The 19806-nt window shown below is 48.5% G+C and overlaps 1 protein-coding gene across 4 annotated transcripts in view; it reads right to left on the bottom strand.

The window, feature by feature from the left end:
* CALN1 (calneuron 1) overlaps positions 1-14568 on the bottom strand; it is a 130252-nt gene extending 115684 nt beyond the window's left edge. Inside the window, exon 1 of one of the 4 annotated variants that reach the window (XM_076354735.1) lies at positions 14516-14568. The gene's annotated coding sequence lies outside the window, so the exon portion shown is untranslated. Of the gene's footprint in view, positions 1-9816; positions 9877-12738; positions 13201-13227; positions 13607-14515 lie in introns of those variants that run through there. The other 3 variants (XM_076354734.1, XM_076354732.1, XM_076354733.1) reach the window with 3 other exon arrangements.
* Between the last annotated feature and the right edge of the window lie 5238 nt (positions 14569-19806).

The raw sequence follows: 19806 nt of genomic DNA, 5'->3' as shown, positions 1-19806 counted from the left end.
CTGAAGTTGGGTGCGTGACTGATGGATTGCAGATTTTATTTAGTGTCTAAGACAGGAGCTAAACAAACAAACAGAAAAGCAGCAGCTTCTTCTTCATGCCGAACAAGAGTTAGCAGAGACAGAACAGCGGTGCCTTAGGAAATATGAGTGTCTAGCACTCATACTGCAGCTTTCAGCCTAGAGATTTGCTATTTGATAATAATTATATAGTGCATAGGGGTCTACATTGACATGCAGTTAAAAAGTCATAGGATCCAGCAGCACGACTTTCAAAGCCCTGCAAGGGTCTGGACACCAGCTCTCAGACCCCGCTCTGGAGCATCTAGACCCCTAAGATGGTTCAACCCCCCCTGCCCAGAGCATCCGTGCTGAGCGAGATGCACGTCGCACCAGTGCCTCCACTCCAGACTTCAGTGGCCCTCGCTGAAAGAAGAAAATTCACATTCGAGCAGGGCCCAGCAAAGAACATTTTCATCTCTCAAATATGACAGCTAAGGAAAAATACTGCTCAATGGGAGGCTGTAGCAGAAAAGTGTTTGCAAACTTAGCAGGTATAAACACCGCAGCCTAGTGAAGGGCAGCCATCTGCACAGACAAAAGTGGAAATTACTGTCAGCAGCACTTACACATTGATTTAGGATACACAAGAAAGAGGCAAGTTTGCCAAAGTCAATTGAAATATTAAGAGGAAGATTTGTCATACCCTTGGCTGGTTTCAATCAGCGCAGCCCCATCATGGGCCTTCTGCATTTTATACTGTGTATTTCCAGCAGATATAAATCAGCAGAGTCAACAGAGCCACCCAGACATCAGCTGAGGATCTGGCCCAGGGTCTCCGCAGAGGCTGGAAGGTGGCCAGGACACACTGGGCAGTACGGTTTGGAACGGACCATTGATATAAATTTCTATGGCATCCTTGGCAGATCTCACTCACACCAGTGGGGGACACAGCCCCTTGGAAACAAACTCCAAGGGCATTCTCACTACAGCCACGCCGGGACATCAGCTTGCTTTGCCATAAAGAGATAAGTGCCACCTACTGAATCGTTCTCCAGCCAACACTACAATTACAAGGATGATCTGGCTCTTACTCAGCCATATGTTCTCACCACAGTCAATAAAACAAATATATATATACATATATATCCATTAATTTTGTAACAAATGCCTTCTTACCTCACTGAGTTAGTAAAAGCTTTACTAGGCTCACCAAGAGCAAACTAACCTCAAGACACAGAAAAGCGAAGAAGAAAAGCCATGAGGTTTCTCTTGCACTGCTTAGCACGTACCTAGAATTTCTCTTGCAGTAATTATGTAAATAAATCCTAATCGTAATTTTAAGTATTTTTATTTGGGAGCCAGTTTCTTCAGCAGCACATTAGAAACCGTAAACAAGTTTTTTTTTTCATTAAGCATATCTGTAATTTCCCAGCACTTGCCAATTAATGTATTTCATTCTGATATATTGCTCACTGTGACATATTGCTCTGCACTAAGATGGGAATTTTACCTACCCACAGGGAGACACTACCCATAGGCGATGCCAGCTTTGGTACCGCTCTAGGTCCCGACAAGCAAGGCTGGAGAGACACTTCCAGCCCTTTGCACCATCTTCATTAGCTTCCAGCCCTACCACAAAGTATTCAGGCAGCAATCGATCCATGTTTTCTCTCAATAATCACACACCCAATGTAAAAGCAATTACACTGATTTTCAAAACCCTATCAAATTAAAAAGATTTAAATCTAACATCTGCAACGGCCCGGGCGGAGCTGCGGGGTGAGCTTGCACTGCAAATGCAGCGTGCGATGAGCCCATGGGGCTGGGGACAGATGCCAGCACCCGCCTGCCCTGGCCCCTGAGCGAAGGGAGCTCAGCCCCTCGCACCCCCTGAGCTCAACCATGGCCGGGGTAGCTGCAAGCCATGGATTTGGGTGCACTAAAGCATTTCTGAAATCACTTTTTGTGCCTTTGCTTCTACAACCGTTAAAAAAAAATGACAATCCATCTCCCCTGAGGGCTGAACTGCTTAAAATCAGCTCCCACCTGGGATCCTGTAATGCATTTTAGTACTGGGGGGGGACCCATGATATCCTAGGGTAAGAAATCCTGGATTAAATTCTACCGCCTAGGTATATTATTTTTTTCTAAATTGCAATATTTTTCAACAGAAACCCTGCAGAGCTTCTGGAATTCAGCAGCTCTCAGCCTGCCTCCAGTTTTAACAAGAGATGCTCAAAGCTGGACCAGCAGCAGCTCCAGCGCCAGGTGTCCAAACAAGGATGCGCAGCCGCGCTTCAGGAGCGCTCAGCATCCTGCAGACGGGAGCCTGCTGCCAAAACCGAGCCTGCACGGGGGGAGAAAACGGCAAAAAGGGGCATTGCAAGGTGTGGGTTGTGGGAGAGTTCATAAAGCAAAGCACCACGTTTTGCAAAGCACCCTATGTTGAAACACGTAAAAAGCTTAATGGAAATACGTAGGGGCCCGATGCCTGCGTGGGAACAAGAGGTCTGTCCTAGCACAGCCAGATCGGTCCAGGCTCATTTTGAATTTAGCCAAAATGTCCGTGTTAGAAAGACGGTAACCTTGACCTTGCCTAGTGCCAGCTGAGACCCTGGCTAAACTCAAACCATAAGTGAACCGGTGCTGATGGGATCCACCCCACACCGTGGCGATGCCCTTCCCGGGCGCTCGGTCAGCAGCAGATGCTGGTGCCGGAGTGCAGGGTGCCGACAGCTTTCCCTCTCTTCAACGTGTTACATTTGCAGCAATGTGAACTCACCTCCTCTGGATGGGAACGGGGAAGATGCCCCAGCTCTTGCCCCATTTTACATGGCTGCACAACAAGCCTCCGAGCAGGCAGCTAAGCAGTGAGCTTTGCTCTCCGTCTCTGAGCAGTTGAGACAGATACATTTTCCACTGAGCAACTTGCAAACTGAAAGCAGTTTTCAAAGGCATAGTGGGATTTTGGAGCAATGAAATCTCCTTGAATAATATCATGAAAACATTGACATTTAACCAAAAAGCCCTCAAAGAACCCATAAACATGTGTATAGAAATGTTACCATGGTACCTTGCCAAGGTTTCAGTCTCTGCGCCAAGCTCACCAGCAGGTTACATCCCCCGTAACGCCCGGCAGCAGCACTGCCAGCCTCACTCTTTCCTTTCAGCACAACCACATTTGTGAAATTTATAAGATGTTCGTAAGCAATTTGCCGTCAGGAAAAAAAAAGGCAGTTACACGATGCTCACATGTCTACACGTGCTCCGGTTTGCAGTCTTCACCAGCTCTTGTGATACGTTTTTTAAAAAGGCTTTCAGACCCAATTGAAATCCACGCGACTATTAAACTGGAAGGTTTAGCTTAAGTATCAGTCAATGAGATGGACTCAGGATCAATTTGTATCGATCCTGGATCTCCCTTGGTAGTTACCAATTTGGAGAAGATTTCTTGCTAGCCTCTCTCCCATGTGCAGCACAAAATGATGCCCAGGAATTGATCCTGATTTTACACTCTCAGGCACATAACACACAACATCATTTGCACTGCCTGGGTGTTACGCCTGGCCAGTATCGTGTATTTGCCTTCTCTGTTCAGCTGTAATTTGGTGGATCCTGGCTGCTGCCCAGCAGGTTGTGTGCAACCTGGGCGAACAGATCCCCGTCCTGGAGGCTGACTGGCCCCGCAGCTACTGCCCCACAGGCGTCAAACAGACCAGGCAGAAACGATGCTGGTGGGGAAACATGGGAAGATGGTAAAATTGAGATCTCCATCTCTCCCACAAATCTGGCTGGGGTTGAACAAAGGGTTCAAGCTGATAGTATGGGAAAACATACATGCATGGGTGGACAAGCACACACGTGCAGTACAGCAGCGTAAGCTTCATTTTCTTAGGAAACCAAGCTAAAAAAATACAGGAATACATAGAAAATCCACGAAGCAACCAGATGGTAGGGAAACTGGAACAGTAGCTGTAAAGTCCCCCAGCTTGCTCTAAAACCCTTTAAAAATTCATCAAATGAAGTAATGGTGTTAAAGATGCTTCTCCCTGGGCAGAGCAACATTATAACAACTAAGGCAAATAAGAGCAGTGTCTTGGGAAAAAATTATCTTCTTGTCCCCAGAGCTGAACGATTGCCATTATCTTTTCAGGTAGGCTGTGTAATATCTAGCTGGATCCAAAGGGACGAGCAGAGCAAACAGACCCCTGAGTATTACCTGGGAAATTCCTGGGCTGTTTGATCCTCCGTGCTCTGGGCACGACGCATCAGTCAGGGGACACAACCAACTTTCCAAAGAGTCTTTATTGCTATTCTGGTATATTTTCCTCTCATTGCTGCCCATGCAAGAGGCCCTCCCCTCTCTCCCAAGGAGGCAGTAACAGCTGAGGGTCGTGGTTATCCCGTGCTCTCGGGCATGGGAGCGACTGAGCTGGACTAAATCCCCATGTCTGTGTTTGTAGCCAATACAGCTAAGGGAAGGCAAGTCAAGAGTTTTGTTGCAGACACGTGGCTTTAGCAAAATCCTTCTGCTAGGAAGAGCACTAAGTCACCTCGTCCCTTATCACCTGCATACGCTGCTGCTAACAATAGCTTTAGAGATTTTTTTTTTTCATTTTGTGCAAAAACTTGGCACCTCAAATGCAATATGAGCCCAAGCTACCAAGGGAAAGTCTGAAGGGCCCAAAGAGTCTCATTTTGGCATTGGGAGGAGCTCTGAGGATGCAGAGAAGGGGAAGGGGAGCCCATCCAGAGCTCTGTAATGAGGTGTGAGGATTTAAGCTGCTGCAATAAAATGCAGAAGTCTTGTTTAATCAGTCTCAACTCAGGTGCATAAAGAGACACAGGAATGAAAGCGTGCTCAGGCAGATGGCTTTTCCTGTAGTTACAAAATCAATATAAGTGGGTCTTGGAAGGGCGCCTTGGGATTGAGAAAAATACGGTCTGGTGCATAGGGAGCCTTAAAACAAAGCCCTAAAATAGATCCTCCCAGGGAAGAAAATCTTTGAGGAAGTTTGTATTTTCTGACTATTGATACCAATAAAGCCAAATCCCCCAAAACACATGGAAAAGCACATTTGGGCTATATATAAACAGATCTATTGCAGGAAGAGAAAGACAAGAGCCTCCCTGCTCCCAGCCCGCTGCTGCAGCCTCCACAGAGCAGTAAACACACCGGACCATTTTTGGAAGCCAAATTTCCTCAGACTGTAATGCAAAGTCATTGGGCTGTGAGTGCAAGTGAGCCCTAAAGCTTCCTCTGAAAGGGTTTTTCTTTTACTCCTGGAAAACAGGAGTACTCCCACTTTCTGGGAGCTGGGCTGCTTATCAGAAGCTAGACCCAGCATTTACACACATGGTATTTTCAGCAAATTAATCCATCCAGATTTATTTCATACCTTTTACAAGGATGTATTGGCTGCAAACATGAGACCTTACTCCACAGTGCACACACACACACGTGAGATTCACTACGCATTTGCTGGTGGTGACACAGGTACAGACTAAAACTGGCCCCCAGGGACCACTTTCAGCCCTGACCCTCCATACCCACATGTGCCCTTGTCCTTATCACACCGTACATGGCATTCGTGCTGTATGTGATTATTTACTGACATAAGCCTAAGAAAATATTCCCCTAGTTCAGACAATGACCAAGAAAACGGAGATCTCCTTGCTGACAGATACTGGGTTGGGATACTAGCAATAAAGTTCCCCATGGGGATCAATGGGTGGAAGTACTTTACAAACCTGGGACCATTTTCAGCATTCAAGGATGTAACTGGGAGGAAAGTTCTCTGAAATGCAGAAAACGAGGTCTGAGTGACAAGCCTAATGGATGTAGTGCCACAGAGGCACTTCATGAGCGACAAACTTCCAGGTTCGAGAACCTCAAAGCGATAGGTGTTTCAGATGGTTTTGTGCTGGTTTTTTTCCCCACTTTCTCCAGCAAATTTGAAATTAAAAAGAGGAAGGTCACTTTAAAAGACATCACATCGCTAAACAACTGAAGCTTCACGGCTGCCTTTGAATTCTGCATGGCAGAAAGGAAGAGCTGCGGATGCCAGGTCAAGTATAAAATATACACATTTCTTTCTGAAAGCTGAACATGTGAGAACACAGTGGGACAGTTTTAAACCATAGTTGTTGTTTGTTATTTTTTAACTATGGCCTAGGCTGATCTTCAGCTTAAATTGCCAGGAGGAGAGGGCTGCAATGACTTGATAGCTCTGTATCTGCAGGGCAAGCACATCACACGCCAAGGGTATAAAGACCCCTTTACATTCCCAAACAGGCTTAAGCCTGCATAATTAAAGAACCATCATAACCGACTCACCAGCATTTCATCTGTTCACACAAGCTCCTCTTAGCCCCCAAACTCATCCTCGCCTTTCGCAGCCAGCAATCCCGAGCTTTTTTTTGTTTCCCTCTCCCGCTTGCTGCCACCGAGCCACTTTCTGCTACTTCTGCTGCCCCCGGCCTCTGGCTGCAGGGGTAGAGTTCAGCCAAAAATTTCCATCTTCATATAAACCACAGTTGTCTTTGAAAGCTGCTGAGCTGATATTAAAAAGCAAAAGAAAAGCCAACACCACAACAAAAATCTCCGAACCTTCCTCTCTTCCCCCCTCTAAAGATTCACCTGGAAACTGGAAAGAATCAGTTTGGGAACAGAGCCTTTATCCCCGGCGAGGCTGCAGTGTGCATACACCAGCCTCCCGTTCCCTCCTACGGGTTCAGCTCCTCTACAAGACAACAGGACCCATAGCGGGGGGCTGCCAAGAAAAGATTGTTTGAGGACAAGAGTTTATGAGAGAAAAACCCGCAGGCTACTTAAAAGCTCTACAATCTAAAGGCGAAGGGCTTCCGTGGTGGGAAGCTGAAGGCTATAAACATGCAAATTGGAAATTAAGCAAGAGTTTTTAATGGCGGAGGCGATTAACCATTGGAACAAACTACCAGAACGAGTGACACATTGCTGTCTCCCAGACAAGACCAGATGCCTTGCTGGAAGACACGCTTTAGCCAAGCGCAAGCTACCGAGCTCGGTATTGGAGTTAACTGGGTGAAATCTAATGGCTTGTGATATATTGTTTTCCAGATTAGACGCTCTGACACTCCTCCTGGGCCTTAAAAACCAGGAGTTTGTGAAGACACCCCGAGGGGCTGAGCAGCACTGGTGCCGAGATGAGAACACGTGCAGCTGATAGACCTGCCAGCTCCCTTGGCACTGTCCCAGGCGCCTTCCACCTCACCTTCATTTCATTTTTCTCTACCAAAACTGTCCAGTTAATACTGCCAAGGGGAGCGATGACCACCCTGTGCCTACCCCCAGGGGCTCCCTGCCAGCATGCAGCGGGAGCTCCTCCTGCCCACCCCAGGCAATCGGCTGCGGGGGCACGGACAAAGTCAACGCCGAGCACATTTAGCTGAGCACACATGGCAGGTCAGTGGTGCAAGAGAGGCTTTGTACCATCATCCGGACCTGCTCGCACCATTACACCAACCCCCTCAACGGTCCTTGCTCTTAAAATACAAAAATATCAGATTTCTCTTTTTCTGGAATACTTAGCTCATTTTTTTTCCGAGCGGGAGAACACAAGAAGATAATACAGAACTAACTGATGGCGTAGGGTAACGAGGTCCTTGTTGGCACTAAGAAAAAAAGTATCGCAGAGCTTTTAGCTGAGATGAAGAGAATGTCAAAACAGCGAGGAAATGTCACTTGCGCATCTTTAGCCCCCCGTAATGCATTTCTATCATGTTTCCCTGCTCTGCTTAACCGTTTTCTCCTGCACTCACAACTGCTGAGTGTTTGCTTATTGAGAGCGTCTTGAGGACAGTTTTCTGAGCACGCTTCTGTTCATTTACTCATGTCCAGTTGCCTTCACTTCACAGGCATAAATCAGACATGAAGACATTATTAGTAGTGATTCCTGGCACACCCAGCACACTGAGCAAGCATCCTATTTAAGAAAACAATATACAATGGATTATTCATAACAGACTGAGTGCGTCACAGATGAATAATTATAAACATGAAATATATCAATAATGACAATTTTTACAGCAGATTTAACAAAGTAACACACTACAAATAGCCTGTTGGTTGATTATGTATTAATGAAATGCCAAAACATTTAGGTTTTTTAATAGGACAATTAATTACCCCCAATAAATACGACTTATGCCAGGCCTCTTCTTTAAAGGAGGCTTTTGGACATCTGGCGAGGGTTATTTTTTAAAAGCAATAGCTGACGGTTACTACAGAAAGTTCCCTAGGAGCTATGAGGACTGGAGCCATCAACATATATAAACGAGCCAGAAGGTAATTAAAGAGGCGAGGGTAACCATAACACTGGAATAATTTTCATATAAATTGAGGTGGATCATAGTGTCAGATTCAAACCAAGATACGCTCCAAGCATTTCCCCGCTGCAAACATTCAGGGCAATTAGTTTCCTCGGGAAAGTGTCTTCATACACATAGTACGGCCCAGCTTTAAAAGAGGATCCAGATTCAAAAGAGGATCCCGGTTTGCTTGCTGGGAGAGGGTCAACTGACCCAAATGAAGACCTGCCCCAACAAGAAGTTTCCAGAATCACCGGGCTGGTTACTATTAACTACTATTAAGCCATGAACAGGCTATGGTGAGAAAGGGTTCAGAGACTGTTGTGCTCGTGGCACCACTTCATGCAGAAAGCTGGAAGTATCAGCTGCCTTTGGACGCGCAGGACTTGCAGCACTACTGCAGAAGGTGGCCAGGGCATCCATCGAACGGTGCATTGTCCACCCAGACCAGCTGTTCAACACCAACCACTACACTATTTAGCTGCTTATGGGAAGAGTATATAGGTAGATCCCAAACCTGCAATGACCTCTGTAAGTGCACAGCGGTCGGCAGGCATGGACCTCCTCCAAGGGGTAAGCCCTGGAGCTCCGATGCTGCAACGCGCTGAAGCGCTCCCTGGACTCAGCAGGATCTGAGCACGTGCTGGAGCGCCTCGTCGTCCAAGACCTTAATTCACAAGAATTAAGATCCTATCAGAGAGAGCTGAGCTGCTCTGAGAAAGTCTGCGCTTCTTTCTTTGCGAGCTACCGGTCTGTGGAAGATTATAGTAAAGCTGTTCCAAGAAACCAAAATGATCATTTCCTGCTGGAGCGCAGTATTTAGCTCTTGGGGTGGCACAAATTACAGCATCCTTATTTTTATTTCAGTATTTATTTGAAGGAAATGTACAACAGAAATCTGATGCTGGCTGTATTTTAAACCCACGAGCACTCTGTAAACAAGCTAGACCCGGAGAGATTTGCATGTTTCTTTTTGAAACGTAAGGACAACGAGCGAGACCGAGTAATTGAAAACAGTTATGGAGCCTTCATTTTCTTGTTTTTCCTGGGATTTGCTCTTGGGCTGGCTGCTCCCAACCTTAATACCTGGCAGGGATGATTAACTATTTGGAATCTCATTTGCATAATAGTTGATGTGCCAACAGCTCTCCATGGGGAAATCACTGCCCTGGTGGAGGTCAACAATATGCAGAAAAAAGTAGCGTAGAGAGGGCATTTTTCTTAAACTGCAGTTTTTAAAAGGAGTCAGAGCAGAGTATCTAAGATCAAGGATGAATACATAAATATATCTCAGAGAACACATTACTGTGACATCCTTGGTAGCCTCTAGATATGTCCTCAAACCCTTTGAGAAGCTTGCCAATTGGCAGCACAAACAAGTCTGGGTCTTCAAACGCATGCCCATGGGGCACGCTTCCCTCGGGGGGCCACAGCGATCATGGGAGGCAATGGCAAAACTCCAGTTACCTTCACTGGGACAGGTTGCAAGCATCAGCAGTGCTCATCCAAGCCAACAGGCTATTTACTTAGCTGTTTGCCTAAGGCTTTGCAGGACTGGGTAACCCTTCAAAATGATCGTCGTATCTATGCAAACAGCTATGGTCCTGCAAATAGAGGAGAATGAAGAAAACCTCATTAAAGTGGATCAATCCCGGCGCAGGCACAAGCTCGCTGCAACTCATTAACTTCAGTGAGGCTCTGCCCTACTGACCTCTTTGCAGAATCAGGCCCCCGGCAGGAAGCGAGTACAAACGCAAAGAGAATTTAGGTTAGGAAGGAATTAAGCCAAACTGGAATTTGTGCAGGATATCAGTGGCCTCGACTGAACAAGCTTCCAGCTTCTCGGGCTTGCTCACGTTATTGTTTAACATGCTGGCATCAAGGATAAAAAGATCCCAAGGAAACTATTTGCACGCAGACGCTCTCACATGTGCCCACCGTGCTGTCACCTGTGTCATCCCACGCACGCATCCTCCAGGACACTAAGTGACCACAGGCAAACCCAGTATCTGCTTATGCCCTATTTAAAAGGCGAAGCAGCCAGATTTTGACCCTTGCTGCATTTATAAATATCCAAATCCCTTATGCAGATACCACAGGGAAGAACTTCAATAAACACATGTGAAGATGATGGAAATACAGGAGAGTAAGGAAAAGGGACGGATCAGAGAGCCCCAAACCAGCACCTCCACCAAGCTCTCCTCAGCGCTGCTGGGCATCGGTTCACTGCTGGGGGTTCAGAGACAAACACAGCAGCCGCCGTGCCTTGGCACCCCACTTTGCAATGCCTGCACCCCGGGAGGTACCCACCAAAGCTGCTGGGATGCCAACACAGCGGGGTACGGCAACAGGCAACAAATGGCATGGATCTGAAACCTCCATCCGGGTTAAATGGCTCGATAATGTATGAAAAAGGGAGGTATATACCTCAGCTGCCTGAAAGCTTCAGCTATGAACAGACCTAATGACAGCATGCAGTGCAGATGTTTAAGGTTTTCTTTTATCATGCTGTAAAAATGTATATACAATTATGCCCAGTAAGCCTCCACAAGCAGATATTAAGTTCAAGGAATGAGAGGGCAGTTTTAGAACCACCCACTGAATTTCTATACATTTGCCGTGTCCTGCCTGTGGACTTCGGGTTCAACAGAGTAAACCCGCACTGTGGCTTTAATTACCACTGCTTAATGTCTTTATTTTGGGAAACATTTTCACATTTTAGTGCTTTTATCAAAGTAGACTGCATTTAATTAAAAGCAGACCTATAAAACAATTTGTTTCTATTGCCCTCTTTTCATGATAGCCCAAGTACTATTGCATAATACCCAGTTTTTACTTTAGTTTCTTGCTTACACTTTTACCAGTAACCACATTCACAGGTTAAAAATACAATTAAAGCCTACCCAGTCTTGCAAAGCTTCTCCATACGTATCTGTTCCCCCAGTTAACAGCTGAGCTAACTAATATATCTTTAGCTGTGGACTGTATAAAACTGAATAAAACTGACTTGGTATTGTTTACAGGACTCATAAAAAATAATTTCAGTTTACCTTAGCAAGCCACCTGGCCAAAATGAATGCTCTCAGACATTCCCAACCTATGCTGAAAAGGCTCTGCCTGTTTCATTTTACAGCTTCTAATAGATTGCCTGCCATATTTCATGCTGAATCAATAAAGTTATATGCGCACAAATCGACTAAAATGATGTTTGCTGCTATTTCTAACACAAGTAGTTTCTCAATGGGTATTTTGTTCAGTTTACGATAACTCTGGAAGACAAAAACCATGCATAGTACTATCATCTCGCTACTGGTCAAGCAATGATTTTGCTTAGAAATTAGGTCATTTAAAGAAAAATAAAATGAGAGGACTTGCATTGCATTGTAACTTACAGGGGAAGGTTTTCTGGAGGCTGTGTGAGATGCATGGGACCAGCCATTTGAACGTACCAAGGCTGGGCTGGGATTTAGTCTGTTGAAGCAAAGCCTGGACAAGTGGCCACAAAAATGTTGTTTATATATCCACCTGTACTGATATATACCCATATATCATGATATGGTAGGAATAAGCTGCATCAGCATAATCCTCAAGCACGTTATGATTGGACAAAAACTGCATGATAATGAAGTCAGGGAGAGCGTGAGTACGGAGAGAGGAGGTACGACCCTGTGTCCCCATGCAGCTGAGACAGGAAAGGAAGGAGATGTTGTTTAAATTAGCATTTGTGCAAACTATTTCCCTTTAAGCGTTTGGTTTTTTTTTTCCTTTTTGCAAGACAAGTTTTGCCCTGGGATTCAATAGCAGGGAGATGCTTGCAAAGTGTTTTTGTTCACTGATGAAATCCATCAGTTTGCAGGATCGGGCCCCGGCCTGATCCTGCCCCACCGAAAAGTTAAGGGAAGGTGGTGTGAGAACCAGATGAGGTCTACACGCTACCAAAGAGCACAGGACCAGAAGCCCGCTCCTGCAGGACGGAGTCCTCCCCACAGGAGACCCCTGCGGTCCCTACGCTACCTGGAAGTTTCACCTGGTGCAGGGTTGGGCCCGGGTCCACCACCCTCCCCATCCCTCACCGCCCGATCGGGATTCTGCCCGGGGATATGCAAACTGTCTCGCCGGAGCCAGGGCAGAGTATTTATCCACAGGTGCAGTGCAGGGAGGATTTATCTACAGGTACAGTGCATACTCTGAGGAAACAGTTAAGCATCCACAAAGACTCTGAAAACTGAAAAGATGAAGCTTCCCCTATCAAACCCTTCCCAGAAATAAACAGTCGCACCGCCACACATGCATGCCAGTGGGGAAAGGACACATGCAAAGACCCTCTCCCTCCCCAAAAGAAGCCAGCTGGAATATTCCTCGTTAAAAAATGGCATTGGGAGCTCTTACCTGGTAAAATTTGTATTCCCAGCTACCAGCACACCTACAGCACCAGGCTCTCATGGGGCATCGCGCGAGGGTGCAACGGCTGATTGTTGCAGGTCATGGAAGTTTACAGCCAGAAGCAAAAAAAAAAACCCAAAACAAAACAAAAAAAAATCCCCCAAAAGCCACAACATGACCCAAATGATATCCCTGCAACGGTTGTCTCGTTACAAACAAGATGAGATGAAGGAGGGGTTTTTACTTGCTCTGAGGCATCATATGGAGCTTAATCACAGGCAGTTACGTATATGGTTCTTTTGGCCTTCAATCAAGTGTGTCGTTTCGGTGGCAGCTGCCTACGTGATGTAAGCAACCTGGGTGATCCAGTCCTTTGCCAATCACGGCCTTGTGCAGCTATTTTACAGCTGAACAATGGGGAAATTCGATTTCCCAGGCAGTGACGAGATCCTCTTGTAGTCCAACAAGAACAACGAGTGAGACAGGATCACGCACCTCTCGTCCGGCGGAGTTACAGGCAACCACAGCCCGGCCAGACCTCAGCGAGCCATTCCCACAGCCGATCTCGTCCCGCTATCATTTCCTGGCGGAGCCCGTCTGCATCCCGACGACTTTCAACACACTCCAAAGCCACCAAGAGCCGAGAGACAAGCTTGCAAGGCGCCCCGTGAATTAGTGCGACACAGCGCGGCGTGTGCTAAGGGGGACGAAGCTGCTACGTGGAAAACAGTAAAACTTGGTGGGTGGAAAAGGTCTGAGCTGCTGGTGAGTAACAGGAGAAACAGCTCACACTCAGGACACCAGCAAAGCACGGCAGCTCAGCCTTCCTTAATGCATTCCTTTTGCTGTTCAAGTGGGTAAATCAGGAGGCAATCACTGCAAATCATGTATTAGATCTGGTGATTGAAATTATAGCTGAAATAAAACGAGGCTGGGCTGAATACATTAAAGCTATCAGTAGGCATCTGGGCGACAGGCAGGACCCTCTTTGGGAGTCTTTTGGTTGCCGACAGCGGCATCAGTAGGTGTTGGGGGCCAAATTCCTCCGTCGTGTACATTTGTTGATTTTGACAGATTCATTAAGACCCATCTATTCAAACAGATGGCGGATGCTCCCTCTGCTCTGGGATCTTCATTCCTGTCTAACTCCACAAGAGCAGGACACCGCATAGATACCGAGCGCTTATTACATCATCCATGATATGAACGAGAAGAGGGCCCAGAAATTAAGAAAAAGGGCTTTCTGGGCAGCAAAAGTGATGTTACGCCGCTCCATGGCAACTTGCGTGCCCCTCTCCCCAAACACGCCTGTGTGTGCCCACAACCGCACACAGCCAAAAAAAGGGGGGGGGGGGGGGGGGGGCGGCAAAACCCACCCGTGAACAAACCACACAGGCGAGGGGACGGGGTACCAAGTCCTCCCGCGAGTCAGCGTGGAGGTCGGAGCATCCACACCCGCAGAGACACCCCCCCCACCCCACCCCACCCCCGCCCCTCACCTCCATCCCCGGACCCCGCTGCATATCGCGGGGGGACCGCTCCGCCGCCGCCCCGTCTAAGCGAGCCGGTAGGGCTGGGCTGGGCGAGCCCCCGCTCCGGTCAACAGGTCGGTTCCCCGGGGGGCACCCGCTGCCCCCCACCTTGGGGGGGGGGCGGTGTTTGCAGGGAGCCGGCTGCGCGACCGCGCAGCCGGCTCCCTGCAAACACCCCCCCCCCCCCAAAAGGTGGGGGGCAGCCGGTGCTCCTCATCCTCCTTCGGGGTCTCACCCCCTCCTCGACTCACCTCTCCACCAGCCGGCTCCTCCGCCACAGGTTTGCTCGGCTCCTCTTCCCCCCCCCCCCCCCCCGCCCCCCCCCCCCTCCTCCTCCTCCAGATCGCTCCTGGCCGAGTTATTCAAAGGAGGATGGAGGGAGGAGGCAGAGAGAGATCTGGGCGGTGGGGATGGCGGAGTAAAAATGAAAAGGGAATAAAAAGACGATCAAATAATAATAATTAATAATAATAATAATAATAATAATAAAACCAGATAATGCGGAATAATAAGGCTGAGCGCGGGGCGGCGCGGCAGCGCGCTGCGGCTCAGCGCCCCGTGGCCCCGCGCAGCCCCGAGCGCAGCGCCGAGCCCCGCCGCGCCGCCCCGCGCTCCCCCCGGCAGCCCCCGGCCAGGGCGGCGGCGCAGCGCCCGCCCGGGGAACACCCTCCGCCGCGGCCCACCTTGCGGCAGGCCCCCCCCCCCCCCCCCCCCCGCTATAACCCCTTCCTCGCCGGCACCTCGGTGCCAGCCACCCCCTCGCCGTCCCGTGTCCCCCCCCCCCCCCCCCCCAACCCCCGAGGGATGCTGCGCGCAGGGGAGAGGGGCCAGCCCCATCCTCCGCCGGCTCCCACCGTCCTTCTTTCCTCCCTCCCGGAGGCGGCTGGGAAAGAGCACGACCCCAAATAGCCCACGACCCCGAAGGAATCACCAACGTGGGGCCGAGCCCCTCAGAAAGTTCACTCCCCGAAAGCTCTCCAGGTCTCTTTACAGCGTGGAGGGGGGGTAAGCTGCCGGTTCTTTTTTTAGAAACAGCAATGGAGGAGAAGAAACCATGTCTGCACGTGTCTGCTGCGCTCCCGTGTGCACAAAGGTGTGCGTCTCCCTGAACCCAGTGTCCCAGCCCAGCCAGGCTGCCTGACCCTCTGTTTGACGCTGAGGAGGGCAGGGGAGCAGAGCAGGTAGCTACAGATCACTGATGCTGGCAGCTCCGGGGGGGTCCTGACTTCTCCAGAGTGAAAGAGCAAGTGCTTGAAGGAGTGCGCTTCTCCCGCCTTGCTGAGCATCTCCTCAGGCTTCTCAGCTGAGCTAAAACTAGCACTGCAAATCAGCCAGGAGATGCCTTTCCTTACTGCAGTCATCCTCAGTGGGTTACCGGAGCTCGGTGGGGCTTGCTTGTCTTTCCAGTTGCCTTTCTGAATGCACCAGAAGCACACGCTCTTTGGATCGCTGCCCAGGATCGGCAAACCCACTGAAAAAGCCGTACCTGGGGAAAGCTGGGCCAGGGTACTTCCAGTGGGGTGAAATTTAGCTAAAGACAGTTTAGGCTAAATACATGGAGAGATGGTCTGTTGGTGAAAGCAGATGACTGCAGAAGAGTCTCTAATGGGAACCCAACGCTCAACTAAAACTGCCTCGGTTGGATCTGGAAACAGCCACCCGGCATCTGCGGCAACGCTCCCGCAATCGCGTAAGCATTGAACAAAGCCTTCAGAGTCAGTGTCGATTTTATGGCTCAAAGGTGTTTAATCCACATCCTGCCTGTGTTGTACTTTTCTGACGTAAAACCCTTCCCGCCCCCTTCCTTTCAGCCTCGTGGGTCATGCCATTCCCCATGCTGGGATTTTACCCTCAGAAGGAACATGATCCCCATCAGGAACCACGGGCAGAGGGGTTTTTGCTTTCTCTGCTCCTTATGCAAACTAGAAATCCCATCTCCATTGATATTAAACTATTTTTGCTTCACCAGCTCAGCCGTCCTGCCCAAGGATGGGAGTTCTGCATCCCGCTGCCCCTTGCCCAGTGCCTGTGCGCTGCCTGCTCACCAGGTCCCGGGCCTGGATGGAGACGCAGGAATTTAGCCACGGTCCCAGTCCCTTACAAACCATCAGGGCTTGCGCAGGCCTGGCTACCTCCTGCAATTTTACCATTTTTATGAAGTTATTGGCATTCCTACGTCCAGTGAGGGGGCAATTCCTGCTCCAGCAGCATGGCCCTCAGCACCACCAGTGGAAGGTGAATGACGGGACCGAACGCTGTTTCATCGGGGCGAGACTCAGACCGATCTCTTCACATCCTTTTACTTTTCATTTCTTTTTTTTCTTGATCCATAAGGAAACTTTTACCTGTGACTCCCTCAGCTTCATCTGGGCTGCTTATGTGAGTAAAGTGGGGGCAAAGCCCCTCGTTTGCAGAACATTATTCCCTGCCTTTAGCTAATTTCCTTTCCTTCAGCTCTGGAAGACATTAGCCAAAAAGGTTCCAACCTTCATGGCTGAAAACAGTAGCTGGAAAATCCATTAGGCTTATATATTTATTATTAAAAATCGTTAAAGGACCAAGTTCTCATTAATCCCTAAATACATCCAGAATATCTCCAAACTTGTGTCCGCATAAATAAGCCAAGCCAGCGGCCCTTTTTCTTTGTTAAAATACAGAGCTGATCGTGTCAAACCCTCTGTTTTTAAGAAGATGTCCTCGGTAGCAAGGCAGCTCCCGGGGCCGTCAGCTCCCCGCAGCCGGAGGGCGGCGATGGGAAGGCGTGCTCTCCGGAAGGAGAGGGCTACCTCGGAAATCAGCGCTCTGACATCCGCATTACGCTCCTGAAAATGATACGGCGAGAGACAATATAATACTAATGTGACAAAGTAACGCACTGAAAAATTATGCAAGGCGGGGAAGGTTGTTGTCAGAGACCTGCCTGGCTGCCTGTTGGGGACCGGTGATAGTTGTCACTGTCAGCACTGAGCTGTCACTCTAATAACAAGTGGATTATCGCTTGATGTAATTTGCTATCAAGCTGTTGTACACCAGTCAGAGTGATTACATTTGGGTACCACCCAGCTCGTAGGGAGATGCTCAGCAAACCCAGGGCCGCGTAGGCAGGGTGAGCTCTCCATTTCATTTCGGGTGCCTTTTTTGGGACCAAGGAAAGCGGTGGCCGAAGCGTCGGGTGAGCACGCGGTAAATATGGCAGCAATAAATGCGGTGTCCAAGGGGAGGCAGGGCAAGCCAGTGTATGATTTTAGAAGAGGCTGGTGTCTTAAAAACACCCCTTATAATATCTAGATGGAAAGCCCGTTGGGTCAAACTTAGAGGTCCCTCAGACAAGAAAGTCCTCTATTGAAATTAAATAGTTTTGCTCGGTTAGGGATGGCCCACTGAAATTAAAACTCAGAAAGATCTGTAAGGCCCGTTGAAGTGAGAAGGTCTGTAATTATCCCCCACAGTATCGGGGAGGGGGTTTCTGTCCAGTCCAGTTTTAAACATCCTGAGAAATACACATTCGGCCGCTCCCTGGGGAGGGTTCAGTAACATGTCACAGTCTAACGGGTCTCACAAGTGGGATAAGTTTTTCAACTTTCAGCCTACATTTTTGTATTGCTTAATTTCATCCCATTATTTCTGACGAACCACTTTGTGGAAGGCGTACAATTGCTCCCTAGCCTGGATTTTTATGTTTTAATGATGGTTAATTATTCCAGGAGAAACTTTTATTTTTACTTTTTATTCATCTCGCTTTTGCACTGGATGCTTTATTCTGAAGTTTAATTAGCACATTTCAGAACTAAATATCTAGATTAAATCACTGCTGAGCGAGCTCCACTCCAGGATTTATGATCATTGTGCACAGCCTTTATTGTACCTGCCAACCCAGGCAACTGATTTATTGATCGATGTGTTATTTGGGCCGGGAGCGAGCCAGCCGGGTACCGCAACGGGCTCGGGGAAGGGCTCTCACGCAGCCTGGCCCGGTGCTGCTGCCCTCCATCTCCCCCCGCCACAGCGAGGAAGAGGGTGGATGAAGATGCCGATGACGATGGGTAGAAAGGGGCAGCCTCCAGCTCCTTCGTACCCCGGTGAGGGCATTGCACACCCTAACAGCAGGTCTGGGATGAGGCAGCACTGGCAGATTCCCGTCTCCAGCCCTACCATCTGCTTAGATCCAAGGTTTCATTTCAGCCTATTAGAGAGATTGGGGCTGGCTGCAAACATCAGATGTAGGCATAGGTTTGGCACGAGTCCATCCCCTTTCCTGCTGCCTCAAACGCCAAGATTTTGATTCAAGCTCATCTGCAAATGCTAAAAAAGCTTCAGTTCTGCAACAGAGTCCACCCTAGTGGAGCTCATCACGAAACGAGACCTTCGGGGGGGGGGGGGAATATGTAAAGAAAACAAAACGAGAACTCATTTTAATTACATTATCTCAACAAACTAAAGCTATAGACAAATGCGATTACACCCACAAAAATCTTCTTGCTCCCAGCCGAGTCTCCAAACACTTGTGGCTTAGCCAAGGCCAGAAGAACATGCTGTCGAGACAAATGTACGCTTACACTCTTCCCCACAAGAAAGCTCGACATCCAGCGAGCTCGTGCAAGGGGGTTTATCTCCAAAAAAATCAACAGAAATGCCCATGTGCGATAGAAAAGCACCTCCTGTTCGTGCTGCTGAGCAGACTGGGTTTACTCTTGTTATTTATACAGAGCAGCTCTGGCACACTATGTAATAAAAATGGATAAGGTTTCAGCCCTTCGCTAGCCCACAAAAATAAGATGACTGTCTGCGCAGGCACCATGGGGCAAACAGCCCAAACCAAACCCAGAAAACTCACAATGAATTTCAGCAGGGAGGGTTTGGGGGGGGGGGGTTGGTGGTGGGGTGTTGTTTTGTTTTGCTCTTAGAAAGATAGCCCTGTAATTTAGTGACTCATACATTCTACATCCTTTGTTGCTTTTCATTTTCAACATCTTTAAGCTGTTTGTGGAGAACGTGCTTATTTTTAGACTTCCCATCAGCGAGAGACATTTTAGCTGGTTCGGAGGGGAAAAGCTCCATTGAGACTTTTGTGTCTGGGGTGTTAATAGGCAAATTTCCTGTCGGGGAGATATTTTCTTCCTTTTTCTTACTTTTACATCTCACTTGGGATCTGGGCAGTGATTTTGAGGCATGCCGAGAAGGGCTGTGCCCTGTGCCGCAAGTGGGGTCTCTCAGGGATGCACCGAGGTCTGACCTGACGGAGGGAGGATGAGGATGGCTGCAAGCAAAGGCAGACACATGTTGGGGCATGAAGAACAAACGGGGGCCCCGGGATCGCCAGTCATCTTCCTCCCTCTTCATCAAATCCGCAAATCTCGAGCCATGCCCCAGAAAGCCTCTGTACCATGGAGGAGGCTTTCAGCAGATAGGGCGAAGGGGGAGAGCATCCCACAGCCAAGCGCCAACCCACATTTCTCCGTGCTCGGGCAAAAAATATGAGGGGTACTTTAAGTACCTTGGTGAATTCAGTTAATCTTAAATAAGCAGTGTTTTTGTTTGGAAG

This window comes from Aptenodytes patagonicus, chromosome 17 (assembly GCF_965638725.1).
Source record: "Aptenodytes patagonicus chromosome 17, bAptPat1.pri.cur, whole genome shotgun sequence".
NCBI classification, from domain to species: Eukaryota; Metazoa; Chordata; class Aves; order Sphenisciformes; family Spheniscidae; genus Aptenodytes; species Aptenodytes patagonicus.
Note: the sequence above shows the minus strand (reverse complement) of the source record. Positions and strands in the feature narration are given on the sequence as shown.